This window comes from Peromyscus maniculatus, chromosome 13, assembly GCF_049852395.1.
Source record: "Peromyscus maniculatus bairdii isolate BWxNUB_F1_BW_parent chromosome 13, HU_Pman_BW_mat_3.1, whole genome shotgun sequence".
Lineage (NCBI taxonomy): Eukaryota > Metazoa > Chordata > Mammalia > Rodentia > Cricetidae > Peromyscus > Peromyscus maniculatus.
The window spans coordinates 44,724,459-44,731,575 of NC_134864.1; positions in this window are offsets into that span (position 1 = coordinate 44,724,459).

The following is a 7,117-nucleotide window of genomic DNA, read 5'->3' on the forward strand; positions in this document are numbered from 1 at the left end:
TATTCAAGTTGCCCCAAAGGGCCATCACTCCTCAAATTGTGTCCTTCCTGCTTTATTTCCACAAGCTCACTTGTGTTTCTAAAGCTATAACATCCTTCTGCTCCCAAGGGAACACACTACATTTTGTTTGACTGCTATAAAAAAAATCCATGAGGACAGTGTGACTTATGAACTTCAAAATAACTGTTTAAAACTTGAAATAAGGCGATTGGTAATTTGAGTCTAATTACAGTGTACAGCATTTATTCTTTTTGAAGGAGATGTTACTGAAGTTATGGGGACCATACAGCCAAAATGTCAGCCCAAAGAGACTGAGTGACAAAGGACCACATACACGTCAGTGACAACTCAGATTCTAGACTGGCTCAACTCCTGAGCTATCATGACAGTTCTTTTTAATTTTTTAAAATTTTTATTATTTTATGTATATCTTGCCTGCATGTATGTCTGTGCACCACTTGTGTGTCTGGCACCCACAGAGAGAGAAGAGAGAATTGGATCCAGTGGGACTGGAGTTACAGGCAGTTGTGAACCACCAAGTGAGTAGTGGGAATTGAACCTGAGTCCTCTAAAAGAACAGCCAGTGCTCTTAACCACTGAGCCATCTTGGCAATCCCTGTAGTTCTTTTTATTTACTTTCACAGTAATGGCAATAATTTTTACCCGGTATCATGCATAAATAGCCATAACAGATAGGAGAATAAGCAATATAAGTGAGATTCAAAATTTCATTCCTTATTTTAAGTAAAACAAATAAAGAGTCCTTGGCCCTAACAAAATATCATTAGTATACCCATGTGATATACTTCTGTACACCTATAAAACTTGACTACACTTAAATATGATAATAAAGAGGCACGTATATCACTATCACTGTGGCTCTCTACATATCAACTATTATTTTTTAATTTTATAAATATCCCTGGTAAAGTTCAATGGTAATAATTACTAAACATTTGCACATATCTGTAAGATCAATATTATTGAAAAATAAAGTGCTGGCATGGGTGTTGAGAATTTCAACCTTGTACATCAATGTAAGGAATGTAAAATGGTACAGCCTCAACCCAAAGCAGTATAGATGTTCCTTAGAAATAAACACCAGAATTACATGTGCTTCAGAAATCCCCACTTCTGAGTATTTGTCAGAAGGAAGAAAATGCAGCTCTGAGATAGAGCTACATTCCAATATTCATTGACATATAAGTCATAATTGCTAAGTATGGTGTTAAAGCGAAGTGCCAACCAGTAGATGTAAGACTTTTATATGTAAGTGCATATGTGTGTGTCTACTGTACAAGCACATGTATGTGTGTGTGTGTACTGTACATGCACATGTGTGTGTGTGTGTGTTTATAATGGCATATAATTCAACCTTATAAAGGAAGAAAATCCTGCCATTTGAGACAATGTGTATATGTACACCAAAAACTAAGCTGCATGTCTAACTATATGTAGCTTTTATTTGTCAATTATACCTCAACAAAGCCCAGAGGAATATGTTAGTCCAAGGTTATTGGTATGGCATCAATAAATAGTTTTTAATTCTAACTAGTTTTAGTTCTAATCTAAATAACTAGTTTAATTCTATATGCATCTCATTATGCCTGGAACGCATTAAGAACATAATGTATGTGAAATTTCTTTGGTGTAAATATCCAGTTATGAGTACGTGCTGTGGCCGAGTTGGGCCCAAAAGCTTCCTTTTCTACCTATGTTTTTAAAAAGAAAAGAATACAAACATTCTGGCTCTCAAAAGCTAGGAATATTTTTGCTGACTTCCTGCATCCTAGCAACCTCTTGGGACTAGTTTATGCAGTGTCTCTATTCTTGCTAAGAGAAATGATTTTTACGGGCTCTTATATAAGTGAGGTTCTTTCTTTCTGTATCATAGTAGCGCCTTGGTCTCCCTGTCAATCCAATTCCTTTCAATACCATAACAACCTCCATTCATGCGGTGCCATTACCAGGTGAGGCAGACCTAGAGCTTTGGGCATTTTATGTTCCACAGCAATTCAACTATAAAAACTCTAGGTGCATCACAGCCCTTGCCCATTTCATGTCTGAGTGTGCAGTTACAATTCCATTTCCTCCCCCAGCTGTCAGGGCTGTACAACAAACTCCTAAACCACATAAATCTCACAGAGCAGCTAAGAATAAAAAGATCTTCATCAATTTATTCCTGTAAATACCAACTAGGCTGTACAAAAAGGAAAAATCTTCTTGGCAGAATGATTTGACTGAGGAAAAATGAGGAAACTTCCTGTTTTGGATGGGAAGTGTACTCCAACACACACACACACACACACACACACACACACACACACACACACACACACACGCACAAGAGGGGAGGAAGGGAGAGAGAGAGAGAGAGAGAATACCTTTTCTACACAAGTTACTAGATGCAATTCACTTAGTTTTCACTCAGTTCGGATTCAATGACCAAGCTTCAGATAATGTTTGAACAATATGCCTTAGCAACAGAAAAATTCCTCCAAAATACATATACAATAGGAAATAATAATGATAAAAACACTAATAAAAAGCATTATATGATGCAGCACTTTCTCCATCTCTACAGAAGGCAAACCTTACAGATTGACTCTGATCTTCCCTAAGGATGCCAAGCAACTAATGGATAATGCTTTGCATTGGGGCCGGTGCTGTGGCTGGAGAGTTTGTTCAATGAGAAGTCCATGAATAGGCTGGAAAAAGAGCATCACTTTTTTTTCTGCCTGTGTGAGGCCACCATAAACCCCAGTGGAGTGCTCATATTCACCTCTCCTAGAAAATATCCTCAGACTACAATAATCATTACTTCATAGATTGGATGTTGATCGTGTACCCGCATTGTGTTATATGCTTCCCATGATTTAGATGGATGTTACCAGCAAGGAATGGAGATGACATAGAAATCTTAATAATGTTACTCTACTATTCACTCAAGCATATGCTTGGCATTGACTTCACTGAGAGAGTGACTCAAGTGAAATGGGAAGATTTAGCCACGTAAGCACCTGCTGCTGTGTTCATGGTGGTAACATCCACCTGAGAATGCCCCCAGTACTCTAGAGATGAATGAGGAGATTGTACTTCTGTATTCAATACAATGCTACTCAGCTGTGGAAGAAAAGAATGAAGTACTCTCAATGACACAGAGGGTTCTCAAGAACACTCTGCTGTGGGGGGAAAAATGTCAAAACTGTATATGCTGAAATTCCAGAACAAGTAAATAGAATAAAAAATTATCTTAACCCAGTACATTATACCCTGTCTACAAAATAACATTTTCCCTATAGGCCTTCTAAGAACTCTTTTATTAACTTTAAGATATAAATGTTGAATGTATGTAGTGACAACAAAAAGATTTTCCTTGCATTTTTTTAAAAGGGTGAACTCTTAATTTTTCTGCTTGCTTCCTTCGACTCAACAAAACTCTACCACCTCAGTCTTCTATAACCCTCATCATCTTCCTCTGCAACAGTTATGATGAAGTGTGTTTATTTTACGTTAATAAAGTCAACGTTTTAGGGCCCCTCACTTGCTCTTCATCCCCAATGCACTAGGAGAATCCCTAGGAATGCATTTGTTAAACGTTTATTTGTTTATCATGTGTGCATGCACACATGTGTGCACGTGCTCCTGAATAAGCTTTTGTGCACTGTGTACATGAGCAAGGCCTACGTAGGACAAAAGACAATGTTGCATCTCCTGGAGCTGGAGTTGCAGGCCGTTGTGAGCCACCGTGTGTATTCCACAGAATCTCTGTAAGTTGCTGTGGGATAATGCTTTCATGCACTGGTTTGACAAAACGCTGATTGGCAGGAAATATAGGGCAGGATAAGCAGACAAGGAGAATTCTGGGAAGAGGAAGGCTGAGTCAGGAGATGCCAGCCCACTGTTCAGGGAACAGCATGTCATGTGGCAACTTACAGATTAACAGAGATGGGCTGAGTTTAAGTGTAAGAGCTAGTCAGTAGGAAGCCTGAGCTAATGGCCAAGCAGTTTTAATTAATATAAGCCACTGTGTGTTTACTTGGGTCTGAGCAGCTGTGGACCAGGTGGGAAACAGGAGAACTTCAGCTACAGTAAGTGGTTCGTAACCACCGAGGCATCTCTCCCTGGACACTCCTAGGACCGTATTTTTAACTCCTGTGAACTAAGTCAGCTGTGTATTCCGTTCTAGTGCCCTCCTTTCTTCCATCTTCTCAGCTTGCCGCTAGTAGCTGTAGCTTCCTCTATTCCTGGGTCCCCTTGCTGACTTAGGATTGCACCATGATGTGAAATGGTACAGGCTTTTCATATGAAAAGGGGGGCAGAAAGGTATGAACCCCAAAAACTAGCCTGTGGATCATTCTTGCAGCAATCAAAACTGTGAGTGAAGGATTCCATTCTCATATCTGTTCATTCAAACCTACAACGTGGCTCCAGACAGAGGAGCATGACACTTTCATTACAACTGCTCCCTCCCTGTGTCATCACTTTTTATGGGAATCATAGGAAGTAGAGTTCATTGGAGTATCTGTTCAGGAAGCCGTCTTACCTATGAACCATTGTGTGTTAGAAAGGCATCTACATATGATGCCACGTCTTGCCCATTGTAACACATCAGAACTCTGCACAAGCAGAATGAAGTGGAGATGGACTCTTCACAATTAGGAACAAATAAATGCCAGTGTCAACATGGCGAAGATAACCTAAATTACTAATTCTGTTTGCAAAAAGTCATTTTAAGAGGTGGGAGGCATTGACTCACCAGTTAAGAGTATGTACTGCTTTCATAGAGGACCTAAGTTTTGTTCACAGCACCCAGGCTGGAAGGCTCAAAACTACCTGTACCCTCTCCCCCTGACACCCCGGACACCAGCACACATCACACACACACACACACACACACACACACACACGCACGCACGCACGCACGCACGCACGCACGCACATACACACACACACACACAAATAAACCTTTTTAAATTAAGGTAAAAAGCAATGCTAAGAACTAGTCATAAAATGAGGGCATGAAAGAATGGGCAGGATGTTAGCAAAAAAAAAGTATTATTAAATAGCTAGTTCATAAAAATATTGTAGGTTTCTTCTAGCTCTTGTGATAGTTGGATTTATCAACTTGCCAAAATTAAGCCATTATCACTTCCTCATCATTCAAAATAATTGTTTACAGCTATGTTTAATTCTATTTTCATAATTCTACGGGCTTCTTTCTTAAAGAAGCCTAAAATTCTGAGCACAAGGGATTGTCAAGCAAATAGAAATAAATCTGCAAGAGTGAAGTACCATATTAATGTCTATACAGCAATTGTCAGTGGGGGCAGCAACTTTGCCCTCCAGTAAATATTTGGCCGTTTCTGGAGACATGTTTGGTCGTGCCTACTGGAGAAAATGTCACTGGTATCTTGGAGACAGAGGTTAAGGACGCTGCTCCGAAGCCCAAGAGAGCTTACAGTGACTAAGAAGGATCTGGTCCAATGTTTCAGTAGTGCCAAGGTTGAGAAGTCACGTCCTAGACTAAGAATGCCAGGCAGAAACTGGCATCAGTACTGTGTCAGCACTGACACAGGGAAAGGCCCATCCTGTCATGAAGAGTGTGAGTCAAATTAAAATATGGACCATGTCAGTCTGCAGAAGCCAGGATAGCAGAATGGAGCTGATGGCAAGAGACACTCAGGTGAAAATCAGCTCATCTACGACCCTGCATTTGTACATAAAATGTTTACTCATTTCCTGGTGAGAAAAGGACAAAATCAACACTAAATTCATACTACAATCATGCTACTCTGTAATTTGAAACTGCTATGTGTGTCTTTCTATATTCCATGGCTCACCTGACCTTTTAAAAGGTAGGACATATCCTTTGTAGCATTAGTATAAGGATTCTTTTTTTTTTGGGGGGGGGGGGTTCGAGACAGGTTTCTCTGTGTAGTTTTGGTGCCTGTCCTGGATCTCATTCTGTAGACCAGGCTGGTCTTGAACTCACAGAGATCCGCCTGGCTCTGCCTCCCAAGTGCTGGGATTAAAGGCATGTGCCGCCGCCGCCGCCGCCGCCACCACCACCACCACCACCTGGCTGATTTTTAAGATGCCTCCTGCTCCTTCCTTATAGAGTTCGTTGTCCTTTGTTAGAACTAGGGTGATGCCACCAAGTGGCAGGCCCACCATTCTTTGAATCTCACACACACACACACACACACACACACACACACACACACACACACACACTGACCACTGAAGGCTGACATTACCAGAAAGAGAGATAGCAACAGAAAAGACAGAAATAGGCCAAATGGTTAACTTTTCATGTTTGGATTTTTTTTTCTCCTTCCTTGTAGACTTGGAAAGAAGGTGTCAACAGAACTGGGATAAAAAGTCTAAGGGTCAAAATAAAAGAGTGGCAGACCAATGTAGGGAGTTCCGGTTCTCGGTCTACTCCAAGTCAGCTGGGTGATAACAGAACCAAGGCTGGTAGAGCAGTCAAGACCGCTGAACAAGGCTGGTGATGCAAAAAAGGGAAGGAATGGAACTCCTGGAAACAGAACCCTCCCCTGATGCCTTGATAGCATGCAGTGGGAGAGGAGAAATGGCTACATGAAGTACAGAATCCAGTTGGATAGACTGAGGCAGGCCCAAAAATTTTCCCACGGTCTGGTGAGTTTTTTTTAAAAAAAAAAAAATCAAATACAAGCAAGAGAAATGGAGAGTTAAGCCTGAGTTTAGCTGAATTTGTGTTAGTTCATTTTTAATTCAGTGGGACGAAGGAAAGGGTGCCCGAAGCCGAATGAAGAAAGATCTCTCTTCAGCTCACTTTCGGAGGTGAGAAGTACATGAGGCCGTGTTCCCTCGGCTCAGCCTCTGATGAGGACCCCTTGGCCAGGTGACATTGTAGTTGAAGCCATCGTGGTGGGATTGCCTCGACAAGGAGAGGTCACATGGTGAGGCAGGAAGCTGGGGGGGGGGAGGGCCCATCTTCCTAATTACCTTACATTAGATCACAACTTTTAAATGCCCTACCATCTCTCCTGTTCATACAACCACAGACAAATCTTCCAACAGATTCAACCCTCAAAGAAAACACTTAAATTATAACACAGTTGAAATCTTA